The following is a 13705-nucleotide window of genomic DNA, read 5'->3' as shown; positions in this document are numbered from 1 at the left end:
CAGCCCCTTGGTGTATATCTTTATTCTTTCCAGTTACAAAACAATTACACATCAAACCTGGAAGAGAACTTCAGCTGTAGGTTCAAAACAACAATTATAAAGGTTACAATATGAATTTCCTCATGACATAAGCCTAGAACCATGTTTAACCCACAAGAATGATAAATTATCAAATTATTTATCATGTTTCACAATCTGGTCTTTTAAAATGTTATGTAACTAATATAACTAATACTATAATTTCAAAGTTATTTTTTTACAAACCATTATGCTACTATATCACCATGTCAACCTGCTTAACCAATCTTAACTGTTTGAAGATTTCTACCTCATAACTTGAATGTTGGGTAAAACATCTGTTTTTGCTTCCTAGACTTTTCACTTTTCATACACTGAAACCAAATTCTTTCTATCAAAAAACTTTTTCCTTTAACTGTACCTTGCAGAATCAAGAGCAAACACCAAAAATGTAAATTATATCTAACAATTCATTCACTTTATACATTTCACACTGCCTAAAAGCACTAGAGCTTTAGAATGATCTAATTAGGAAAGAAAATTTATGATGATTCTAATTCCTTGCTTTCTCTGTGGATATGATTTGTAATACATTATACAAATGCACGGAGGTTAACTTAAGAGGCAAATTCTCCACCTAACATCATTATTGCTACATTTCATTACCATTAAACTATGTCAATATAAATACAAAAGCAACAAAACATGGCATGTCCAGAATAGTTTCTTCTTAAATGACTGGTCCAAACTACAGCACCAGAAGTTTGAAGTTTAAGAAGTTAGACAATTAAATATCACATGGAAAAGGGAAAATGTAGCCAGAAGTGAAGGGCCCTACAGTAAACCTCACTGTACTGATCAAAACTAATAAGATAGGAACATACTGGTCGCATGAATTCTTATTTAATAAAGCTGGAAAATGAAAAAGTAATACAAACAGTCCGAAACTTACGTCAAAAGATCACAACCAAGTTTCTATACAATGAAAATGTTCTCTTTTACAATCACCTAATTACTGAGCATACACCTGTATAATAACTTTACATATGTATAAAACATAAAATAATTTAAAAACTGTATACCATACAACAGAATTGGCCAAAGTGAATGACTCCAAGAGGATTTTACAAATAATAATTCTATACAGTCAGTTACATTCAGATAGTTTGTAAGCAATCTCAGTTAAACAACTATACTGTAATAAACTATCCTACATTAAAATTTACAAAGAAACTCTTACTGAATATTAAAATAAAATGAAAAGTTCAGGAACAAAACTGAAAATACTGCAAATTTTTAACAATCTGTAAACCTACTGATCTGCAGGAGCCTGAATCCCTTTCTCTTGATAAAAAGCTAAGCATACATTAAAAAAAAAAAAAACTCAAGGAAAAGAAACATTTAAAAGTGCTTAAAAATCACAAAGTCACCTGCCATGAAACCACTGAAATTTCATATACTACTCTATGCTTAAAATTTTGTTGAAAATTCAACAATGGTTTTGACAGAAAGGAACTGGAATTCTGGGGTTTAAGCTAGTGAAACGGCAGTTAGAAAACTTCAAACTTTGAAGACCTCATACGTTCGGGGGAAAACTGACTTGGCAGCCTATAGTTTATTGTCTTATCTGGTATGTTGACCACAATAAAATTTTGAAATTAGAGTGGTTGAAAGAAAAGCACTGAGTATGAAAAGATATTCATACCCATCTAGCTAGCTGTCACAATTACCTTAATATTGACGATTCTCAATTTCAGTATATCTTGTGTTATTAGGGTGATTAGTGTTGTATCATCATTAACCTCCCCACCAGTTCCTGAAATTTTTTACGCCAGCTTTGCCTTGCACATAGAATACAGTCATTGTGAGGCCTTATGGTTCATGTATGTACTCAGCAAGTTCTAAGCAGTATGAAACTTTCATGTTCTAATACAGTCCAAGAGTCATACCAGAAAATTGAGGAATCAGTCAATATTAAGCTAATTGTGAAAGCTAGCTAGATGGGTATGGATTCTTTTCACACTCAGTGCATTTCTTCCAACCACTCTAATTTCAAAATCTTATTGTGGTAAACATACCAGATAAAGACAGTAATCTATAGGCTGCCAAGTCAGTTTTTCCTCCCAACATATGAGGTCTTTAAAGTTTGAAGTTTTTCTAACTGCCGTTTCACTAGCTTAAACCCAGAAATTCAGATTCACTTTGTCTGTCAAAACCATTGTTGAATTTTCAACAAAAATTTTAAGCATAGAGTATGTATATGAGAAATTTCAGTGGTTTCATGGCAGGTGACTTTGTATTTTTTGAAAAGCACTTTTAAATGTTTCTTTTCCTTGAGTTTTTTTTTTTCTTTTTAATGTATGCTTAGCTTTTTATCAAGAGAAAGGGATTCAGGCTCCTGCAGATCAGTAGGTTTACAGATTGTTAAAAATTTGCAGTATTTTCAGTTTTGTTCCTGAACTTTTCATTTTATGTTAATATTCAGTAAGAGTTTCTTTGTAAATTTTAATGTAGGATAGTTTATTACAGTATAGTTGTTTAACTGAGATTGCTTACAAACTATCTGAATGTAACTGACTGTATAGAATTATTATTTGGTAAAACTTCTCTGAGTCATTCACTTTGGCCAATTCTGTTGTATGGTATACAGTTTTTAAATTATTTTATGTTTTATACATATGTAAAGTTATTATACAGGTGTATGCTCAGTAATTAGGTGATTGTAAAAGAGAACATTTTCATTGTATAGAAACTTAGTTGTGATCTTTTGACATAAGTTTGGACTTGTTTGTGACCACTTTTTTCATTTCCAGCTTTAATTAAATAAGAATTCATGCGACCAGTATGTTCCTATCTTATTAGTTTTGATCAGTACAGTGAGGTTTACTGTAGGGCCCTTCACTTCTGGCTACATTTTCCCTTTTCCATGTGATATTTAATTGTCTAACTTCTTAAACTTCAAACTTCTGGTGCTGTAGTTTGGACCAGTCATTTAAGAAGAAACTATTCTGGACATGCCATGTTTTGTTGCTTTTGTATTTATATTGACATAAGTTTAATGGTAATGAAATGTAGCAATAATGATGTTAGGTGGAGAAATTTGCCTCTTAAGTTAACCTCTGTGCATTTGTATAATGTATTACAAATCATATCCACAGAGAAAGCAAGGAATTAGAATCATCATAAATTTTCTTTCCTAATTAGATCATTCTAAAGCTCTAGTGCTTTTAGGCAGTGTGAAATGTCTAAACTGAATGAATTGCTAGATGTAATTTACATTTTTGATGCTGTTTGCTCTTGATTCTGCAAGGTGCAGATAAAGGAAAAAGTTTTTTGATAGAAAGAATTTGGTTTCAGTGTAAGAAAAGTCTAGGAAGCAATACAGATGTTTTACCCAGTATTCAGCTTATGAGGTAGAAATCTTCAAACAGTTAAGATTGGTTAAACAGGTTGACAGGGTGATATTTTTTTAGCTGAATTAGCATAATGGTGTGTAAAAAAATAACTTTGAAATTATAGTATTAGTTATATTAGTTACATAACATTTTAAAAGACCAGATTGTGAAACATGATAAATAATTTGATAATTTATCATTCTTGTGGGTTAAACATGGTTCTAGGCTTATGTCATGACGAAATTCATGTTGTAACCTTTATAATTGTTGTTTTGAACCTACAGCTGAAGTTCTCTTCCAGGTTTGATGTGTAATTGTTTTGTAACTGGAAAGAATAAAGATATACACCAAGGGGCTGGCCTTAGGATAGTACTGAATTGCTTGCTGTGCCAGTGGACCTCTCTTGCTCTCCTGCTACCAGATGCCTTACACAAGTCACAAATGATACTTGAACTACTCCCATGCCAGGTATGCTGTTGTGTATACTTCTCTTAATGGAGATGATTAGTACTATATGGCAGCTCTGTGTTATTTGTCACTAGAAGAAATTTGTTGCATGGACAACTTGCAGTTGGTTAATTCTAAATGGAATAAGTAAGCAAACTAGCTAAGTAACTTAATCTTAAGATTATTATAGCTTAAGACCGTACTGATGAAGTGTTAGTTTACTGGTAGAGTGCATTATCTGGCTGAACCCAAATTCTCATATGTATTGGAAATGTCTCAGAGTCAATGATAAACTTGAACATGTGTGACTTGAGGAAAATTGTGAATTTCAAATGTAGCTTATTTCTGTTTCTACTTACCTAATTGTGAGTAAGTTGATTTGTCCAATTACGGTTGATGGAATAACAAGTTGAGTGAGGTTTCTTAAATCTTTTAGTGGTCCAAAACCATCTTTTGACTATGCAATTTTATTATTCTTTTTGAATAATTCTTGTTGATCAGGTTGTCCCTGAATATCATTATGGGAGACACAAGAGTATTGGGATGTACTGTTTATATCATGCGTGCTCAGATAACTTCCAAATAGATTTGGAAGATTTCTTTTTTATAAAGTATTTTGGTCAGGCAGCTTAGTTTGCTTTTATTTACTAATGCCCATAATGCATTACATAACCTAAATGTTAAGGCCTTTGGATATGCAAATGTAATCTTCAAAAAGCAAGAGAATGAGCTATAGATCTCACATGGTGCTCTTAAGAGTAAAAAGAAAGCTTTGATAAACAGAATATCCATCATTCTAAAGATGTCTACTGTTATTTCCCAAAATCCGTATCTACTTTAAATATGGCCATCATAGCCTAGAAAATATGTTTATGACTGAAGGGATTAATAACCTAGAAAATATCTCCCGATTTTTCATGCAGGCTCATATTTTGAAATTTGAACTGAATAGGAAGTCTTTTGTGTCTGTTTAATCTGTGTTTATGTATACATTAGCATGAAGTGTACTTATATAATTACATCTGTCAAGCATTTGTTAAGTAAGAATGTACATCTGCTTGTATGTATAGGTTTTAAAACCTTTTCTAGAAAGGAAACCAGTAGTACTTTATGTATCTCCAATGTGTTCATGCATTATATGCTTCAATACTGTGTGCAAGTGAATAAAGAAAAGTTGATTGCAAACAGTCATATCGTTTAGTGTACTTGCAAATGATGTAGAAACCTTTCATTTTCTTAAAATGTCTAAACAGTACATGTATTGTTTTTCCTGCAACTCTTGTAACAAAAGAGGAAGCAAATAGCAAAGATAACTGAGTGTGCCATTGGAAATGAACTTGTTTTGTGGTGTAGGAATGACCAAAAATTAGTGTGTCATGAATAGTTGTATATGATGTATAACAAAAGACTTATGCCCCATCCAATGTGTATCAAGCTATTTCTGTTGGTGTGGAATTATTTTTGTTGGTATTGGTAATAAGAGTAGATGGTCTTTCTTAAATAAGAATATTTTTCAGCCAGAAATATTTTTTGTTGTTGTAGTAAACTCATGGAATCTATGGTTAGCCAAGTTTTACAACGTTGACTTTTAAGCTTTTACCTCTAATAAGAAGTGGTCTCTGTTTTTACCATTGGTCTTCTCATATGCAGTACATGCTTATTTTGGATTATTGATTCTAGTTACCTGGTCTGATTCGGAGTCATGTCAATGGTTAGTTGAAAGGAAATGCAGTACCCATGTTATTATAACCCCCTTTTTTTGGAATATGGGCTTTTATTGCTCTCCTTATATGATATGTGGTTTTGTTTTGATCATTTGTTAACATTGACAGATATTTTCTAATTAGAGTTAGGTGCTCAAGGAAATTAAGTATTTAAAAAGTTATGTCAATATGCTGTCAAGGATACTGTACTTGCAGTCATGTCAACAGTACATTGTCCTTTCAATGTACCAGGATTATACACAGAAGGAAAATGTGGTTCCATATTTTCTTTAGAGGAGTTTAGTAACCTCACTTCTGTAATTTGAATCTTGAGATTCCTCTGCAACACTTAGCTGTTTGTAGCCTAACAGGACTCGTTTCCAGGGGTGAAAATAAGAGAAAGGTAATGAAGATGAACAACTAGGTAAGAAGAGACCAATGGAAAGTATTTGTATATTTGTCCAGTGCACTTATTCATGGGTAACCTGATGTTTACACTAAACTACTGTATTGGCAGTCAGTCAGGGTTATTTATTTAGGTCACTTGAATACTGTTTTGTAGTAAAAATTTGCTGAATAATAAGATAGAGTGAGTGTTTGTGGGTAACCATTAGTTTTAGCTTCATTCAGTTCAGGTTAGAGTGCTTGTTGGTAGCTATTAGTTTTAGCTTCATTCAGTTCAGATTTAGCCATAGTGTGATGCCTTGTTCTATATTGTTGTCTTGCAGGCTCTTCATTATATACTATACTGTGGTAGTAGACTTTAAACCTAATAATGACCCCTTAGTCTAAGGGCGGGATCATTACCTCAGTTTTCTAAAACCAGTCACTTGACTTAGATAATTCTAAGCATTGCTGTTAGGGAGTAGGGAATCTGTTTTGAATTTCAGTCCATCTTGCAAAATGGTTTAAGCACTGACAAAACTTATCCTGGAGACGCATACCAATGACCTTTACTGCGACTCTTGATTTGCATACTTTCCTCGACATTTAAAAATCAAGGTTGGTTTGGCGAAATGACCATGTGGACAGTTTGGAAGCTCGCTGTTTAGTGTTTTTGTTGGATGAATCCAATGGTGTGGCATTAGTCAATGCCCCTAGTTGATTCATTGACCTCTCTTGTAACTGAATGGTTGTCCTCAAAGCCTTTTTTGCACTGTGTGCTTTATGTATGCTGGTGAGGCTTTTTGAGATCAGAGATATGTTTAAATTGGTGACAATGCAGTATGTCTGCAAGCATACGGCAAGTGTTTCTCTTAGATTAATATAAAGCAGTGAAAACCAGTTACTCTGGTGGTTTTTTATACTTATGACAATTTGTTTGGTGTTAAATTGAGCTTAATGTCACTCCAAAGTATGTAGTTTTCTACCCATTCCAGGAGGGGTCTCAAAGGTTGGTATTGTTTGATGGACAGTTGTATTAGAGTGACTTACTTTGGTTTTCATGATGTGAGGTTTAAGGTTACTTTAGTTTTGAGGGTTGTTGTTGTGTCTTTGAATTAATCTGATGTATTTCAGCATAGATTTTTTTATAGTAAGCCATATGTGCTGATTGTTCTGTGCATGGGGTTATGTGGTAACTACTTACCTACAGCTTAGATTCAGAAAAACTAGTTAGAAAAAGCTTAGAATAATTTTGAGTTATTTGAATAGTAAAGGATATGAGAGATAAGCTCTCTATTTAGACATTTTAGTGATAAGCTGAAGTGTTAAGAAAAGATGATAAGTGTAGTCTTTGTTTAGTATTATGGAACTAATAAGGAGAGAGAAGAATGTTAATGAAAATTTTGGCAGGAATTTGTAAGGAAGTTTTTGCATGCCTCGATCCATTCTGTTGGGGTTTTATATTATGATAGTATAAGAAAATAAGATGGAATAGTGGATGTCTAGATTTCTAAGATGAAGCATTGTTCATGTTTGGTCAAAAGCAGCTGATAGAGAACTCGGAACCACTGAAGAAATTGATGCCTATGGATAAGGTCTTCATTAGTTTGTTGATGGTGGCTTCAGGCTTCTTGGTGTCAGTTTAGAATTCTCAATTTTAAAGGTTCAGTCATAGCCTATGGCTGCTTTTAATTTGCTAAGGTTTTGTCCTTGGTGAGGGGAAGTAGTTGAAGGTTTTTGGCCTCTTTATAACATTTTGGAGATCTTGACATCTGTAAGAGCCACTGCCGGGTTTTTCTGTTGGGGTTTTTTATTGTGATAGTATAAGAAAATAAGATGGAATAGTGGATGTGTCTAGATTTAAGATGAAGCATTTTTCATGTTTGGTCAAAAGCAGCTGATAGAGAACTCGGAACCACTGAAGAAGGTATTGCCTATGGTGATAAGGTCTTCAGTGGTTTGTTGATGGTGTTTCAGGCTTCTTGGTGTCTGTTTAGTATTCTCATTTTTAAAGAGTCCAGTCATAGCCTATGGTCTGCTGTAATTCTGCTATATTCTTAGTGTCCTTGGTGAGGGGAAGTAGTTGCCTCTTTATATCATTTTGGAGATCTTGACATCTGTAAGAGCTACTGCCGGGTTGCATTTACTTGTTGTCAGCTCTGATTTTAAGCCCTTTGTTTATTTTGAAGTTATATGAGGACTTTTATTGCTACATAGTTCAGTCATGTTTGGCCAGAATGCCAACTTGATTGTTTCTCATGATTCTTATGCAACTTGATATCTATAGAAACCATTATTCTAACTGTTTGGGATGCAAAGTACCTCCTGTTTGATGGTATTAATTGATTGTTGTTTCAAGTTCTGTCGTGATGATTGTTATTACCTCTCCTTTGAATTGGTGGGGATTTTTTGTTTCTTCACAGATATTCTGGCATGGATATTCCATTGCCTCACAGTCACTGTAAGTTTGGGTTTGCTGAGTAGAGTGCTATTTGATATTCCTCTAAATGTACCCAAAGTAAAAGCAACAAATAAAGTTTACTTTAGATACATTTTGATCAAGTGTAGCCTGATGATAATGTTTTCTCTGCTACATCTGAAGGAACTTATGTGAATAACTGTTCACAAGGTAATGGAGATATGTGTGTTAGACTTATGGTAAATTAACTGCATGAACTTCAAGAGGAATCAGATTATCATGCTTGTTGGTACAAGCCTTGAGTGTATGATGAAATGGAAAGATTTTGCTCTTCCTTAGAAATAAACACATGAATACCATCTGTTAGGTGAGGGTACGAGGTTGATCTCTGTGCATAGTAGACAGTCTAGTCCACAGTGTAGTTGGGAAATCACTTTGGTGTTAATTTTTTTAATATGTTGTGGTGTGCAGAGACCTGGACTTGTTTACTTGTTATTGATTGTCTGTTGTGTTTAGCTTTGGTTGTTGTGAGTATTATAAAATTTCTTTTTTAATCTGTGTGGATTGTTTTTCTCTAGTTTGCTGGATGTTGTGAAATGAGCCTTATATTGCTCTAGTAATTATTGCAAGTACCATTTACAGGTTGGAGACACTGTCCCACAATCTCCAACTGGCCTTGCAGAAAAAGGTTTAAAAAAAAGCTACAGTTGCTGCAGGAATGTTTTGATCAGTTGATCTCATTGATAATTTTTTATGCTCTTCACTTCTTTGGGACTAATGTCCTCTTGAATTTCGAGACTGGAATAGTTAACTGCCATGGAGAATTGCTCTCCATAACAGACACAGCTTAGTGCTAGAGTGGTCATTATTAATGCCATTTTTACAATGTTTGCATGGAACCTTTGTGTCTTCTGGTTAGATTTGTTAAGATATGAACTTTTAAATTGGAAACCTTGTTGTTTGTACTTACAGTATGTCTGTATACCGGTAGATGGCAAATAGATTCCGTGTTGAAGTACATATTGTAATGCCATGAAGGGTAGTAAATCAGCATGTTATTTGTTTTTTGAAATTTTGATTTTTTTATTTGGTGTTAGAGTTAGCCTATTGTCACTCCAGAGTTGGCACAGTTTTTTATCCATTCTTTGAGAGATTTCTAAAGTTGGATGTTATTTGATAAACAGCTGTATTTGAGTGCCTCTACTTTGGTTTTGTTAGCATTGGTTTGAAAGTTTAAGCCAGTTAATTTTCCCTTTTTAAGTCTCAGGGGATCATTGCATTTTAACTTTGGCATGTTTTCTCCTTATGTAGATAACTGGTACATCATCTACTTTTATGAAGATCTCAGCCTTTTATGGAATGTTGAGCAGGTAGATTTTCAATGATTCTGTCGACAAGGGAAGTTGGGAATGCCTCTGTGAGGTGTGTTATGTGATTGAATTTACTCCTTGATTTTTGGCAGATTTATTGTCTGTTGATTTGCTTGTATTCATTGTATTTTTATTGCATTTTGCATTCAGTTTTTGCCTGATTCAGTTGTTGACTTTTTATTTTTATTGAGCAGTATTTTGATGGTAAGTTAGTTCATAATTGAGAAAAGTGGATCAGATGATGAGTTTTCTTTAGCACTAATTTACTTAACATTGCTTGGAGTCTTATGTTAAGGAAAAGATTTTTGTAATTATGAGGGTCACATTTGTTTGGATTCAGTTGTAATGTAAAATGTCAATTGCTTGTTAAGGATATTTAGAGTACCTTGAAGTGCCTGCAGTATCGTTAGTGCCAGGGTTTAATAATCTATTAAGAACTACTGCAGATTCACGGCAGCTTTTTGTTTTGTTTGTTGGTCTATAAACAATGCAGGAAATAACTTAATTATGTATAGATGGCTTTAAATTTATGAAAGGTCAGGTAGTTGCAATCTGAGAAGTCACTGACTGTTGCTCTTGGTATCCAAATTGATTGTAGCCAAACACATGACTATTCAGAGCATTTTCTGTACTGGTTATGCTTGCTCGTGCTGACACGCAGTTAGGTGGTGACAGAGTGTCAGAATAGAGTATTCAACATTGATATTATAAACTTTTCTATGCGCACATATAAGAAGCATTTAATGAATAGAATCTTGGTAGATGTATATGGTTTTACTGATTTTTAGGTAGCTTTTATTAGCTTGATATAATGAAGAGTACTGGGCTTGAAATGATAACTCGGCTCATTATGGTGACTTGTGACAAATATGTAAACTAAAGTTACATGAATATTAATGGTGCTTTATTCAATTCTAGTAGCTTAATATTTTTCCTATAGTTGTGCTGATATAATTATACTACTGTACAGGTTAATTACTGCATAATTGCGTAAAGCAATACTTTTTCTCTGTTTCTTATGGCTAACAAAGCAGAAATTTTAGACAATTATGTGGGACAAGCCATGGAGCACACTCTTGCTTGGAGAATGGGGAAATATTTTCATGGTCAAATAACTAGTGGTTGTAAATACAATGTGTTTTGGTCATTGAAGGCCAGGTTTAATATAATTTGTATTTTAGTGTTTATGACATCTTTTATAGTCAGAATCATCGTTATCTCAAGCAATATGGGTGATCTTTGCCTATTCTTGTGCCTTTTGGAGAGTATTTTCGTAAGCAATGGACTCAGCTTCTTGGTTTAAATATTGCATTAAAGGAGTTAAGATATGCAGCAAAACTGAAGTAGCCTCCAAAAACTGCTTATTTAAGGGAAACCTTTCAAATCTGTATAGTTATCCAAGTTATCAATGTATAAACAGTACTCTTCAGTATGCTTATGTCAGCCATAATGTTATACGATTAGCCAGCGTGACCATCCAAAGGTCCTCGGAGGGTATTAATTAAACTATTGTGTTAGCCTGATGCATCACAGCACTGGGGGAGTTTTGTGGAGAACCTTAATTTTGCTCGTTAAGTCTTGAGATGTTGATTTAACAAGGCAACTAGCTCTGAGTAAGTGAAGTGAAAATAGAAACTTTTGACACTTGAGGTTACTGTTGGAACTCAGAAGGTGTCTCAGTTTTTCAGTGTCCAAGATTATCTTTGGTTCTGTGACATTTAAGAAATTTCTTTGAGAATTTACTGTCTTTCAAATAAAATCTCATTACCAGCAAGCAAACAAAGCTTGAACAGCACTTGTCTTATGCTATAACCAACTATGGATTGTTATACAGTTGTTTTAGATACCTATTTCAGTTAAGTGTTAATCAGCCGGAAATTACCCAGGTGACCAATTGCTCCCAGGAACTGAACACTCATGGCAATGTTAATCAGCCGGAAATTACCCAGGTGACGAATTGCTCCCAGGAACTGAACACTCATGGCAAATATACCATAGTAATTATCTCCATTAAGAGAAGAATCACAACACCACACTTGTCAAGGGAGCTGGTTTGAGGTCATTTATGAACTGTGAAAGGCATCTGGCAAGCAGGATGGCAGGGAAGGGCTCCATTTGTGTAAGGTAGCTCAGTTCTTAAGGTCAGCCCTTATGTGAAGGGGGACACTGAATATTGTTTTTGATAAAAAAAAAAAAAAAAAATTAAGGATAGCTTACTCTTTCTGAAAATAAAAGCATGTTTTTAAGCCTCTATTTTTATTAAATTCCTTTGCAAGTATTTTGTTACAGCATATTTTTGCATTTTAATTTCATCATAGCAACAATACACATTTTAAAGAGATTATTCTTGCAATAAATTCTGCAGAGCTGCATGTTATTGATGAAAATTATTTTTGCCAGTGAGTTAACACAATCATTGCACATCATGCAACATGTAAATGTTTAATACTGTCATTTAAAATCCGCTAAAATAGAGCATATGAAATATCACCTTGGCACAAAATGCATATGGTGTTTTTTTTAATTTTAAGCATAATGTAACACAAAACCACCAGTTATTCAGTATCTGGTGGCTCTCTTTGCATTGTGTAAAATTCAATTTTAAAAGCACCAAAGCATTTGGCAAATGATTTTTCATATGCTCCATTTTGTAGCCTATATATGTAACAGGATTAAACTTTTAACACATTGCTTATAATGTGCACCATTCATTGATTAACTAGCATAGTTTTTAAACTAGCTAAAACTTGCTTAAACATTTTATACAATGGTTATATCTTACACTACTGTTAACTCATTGGAATTGTGTCTGATATTACATGCTTCATACCTACACATGACAGAAAAAGATTGAAAATGTTGCCAACAAGGAAAAGTCTTATGAAGTGCAATAATTCTCCATCACCCATGAAAGAAATGCAGCTGTTCTACATTTAGCTGGAAAAACAAAGTTACAGTAACCCATTAGTTTTTATATGCATGTAGCAACAGTGTCACTCGATTCTTGCTAAATTAAATAGTACACTAGAACTACTTCCTAAGAAATTAAAGAGCACTCATCCCTTAGTTATAAACCTGAGGGAACATTGCCTCATGTGCTGGTGTGTTTGAATGTCCTAATTAAGAAATTGCTCATGTTGCACGGTGGGATAAAATTATTCCACTTTAAAAATTTCAAGTTTTGTTTCCAATTAAAATTAAAAAGTCAAAGTCATTAACATTAAAATAACATCAACCAAAACATTGAGATGTTGTGTATAGTGCCCTTAATATAGAAAGGAAAATGAAAAAGGGAAAATATTAAGACAAATGCGTATTTAACTTAAAAACGTATGCGCTGCCAGGGACAATCTATTATAACCCTACAAAAATCAGCATCGTAAAGCATTCAAAATTTGCAGATTTACAGATAACCCGGTAGAAGTGTTAGATTTTCTGAAATCTGTTTTAGTGGACTGGGGATGAAATGTACATTCAGACTACGCACCACGGTATTGAAGAAACATGAGGGTTGTTAAATTTAAAGGGTCACCTTTCAAATGAAATTTGTTATAAATGAATACTAAAACGAAGGAAATCAACATGGCTTTGGCACTGAGGTAATGTGTAAAGGAATGTATTAATTAAAGATGTAAACAAAAATGTAAACTGAAGAGATCTCCAAATGCTGCAAATTACGAAATACTGTTGGACATAAAGGTTTTACCTCACCAAAAAATTGATTACGCTTAATGACTGATTAATAATTTTAATGAGAGTTGTCTAATTTCAATATTTTTCATTTCAAACGAAATTCAGAAATTCAATACATTCTTATGAATTAAGGGGTGCTAAATACAAGAGAACATTTGTCAGGAGATTTTGGTTGAATATGAATATGCGGACGAATAAGGGAACTTCACATTTTAGAAAGGACATGTTAGATATTAATCACAAACCTTCTCGTATAGAAAGCAAGCATGAGAAAGA

The 13705-nt window shown here is 33.6% G+C and overlaps 1 long non-coding RNA gene across 1 annotated transcript; it reads left to right on the top strand.

Annotated features, from left to right (window-relative positions):
- Positions 1 to 2641: 2641 nt before the first annotated feature.
- On the top strand, positions 2642 to 11907 carry LOC136841371 (uncharacterized). The gene is made up of 2 exons (XR_010853918.1): positions 2642 to 3881; positions 11623 to 11907. It is a non-coding gene; the product is annotated as an uncharacterized lncRNA (long non-coding RNA).
- Positions 11908 to 13705: the final 1798 nt, after the last annotated feature.

The sequence above is a fragment of the Macrobrachium rosenbergii genome, chromosome 9 (genome assembly GCF_040412425.1).
Source record: "Macrobrachium rosenbergii isolate ZJJX-2024 chromosome 9, ASM4041242v1, whole genome shotgun sequence".
Lineage (NCBI taxonomy): Eukaryota > Metazoa > Arthropoda > Malacostraca > Decapoda > Palaemonidae > Macrobrachium > Macrobrachium rosenbergii.
This window is presented reverse-complemented; position numbering and strand designations above follow the sequence as displayed.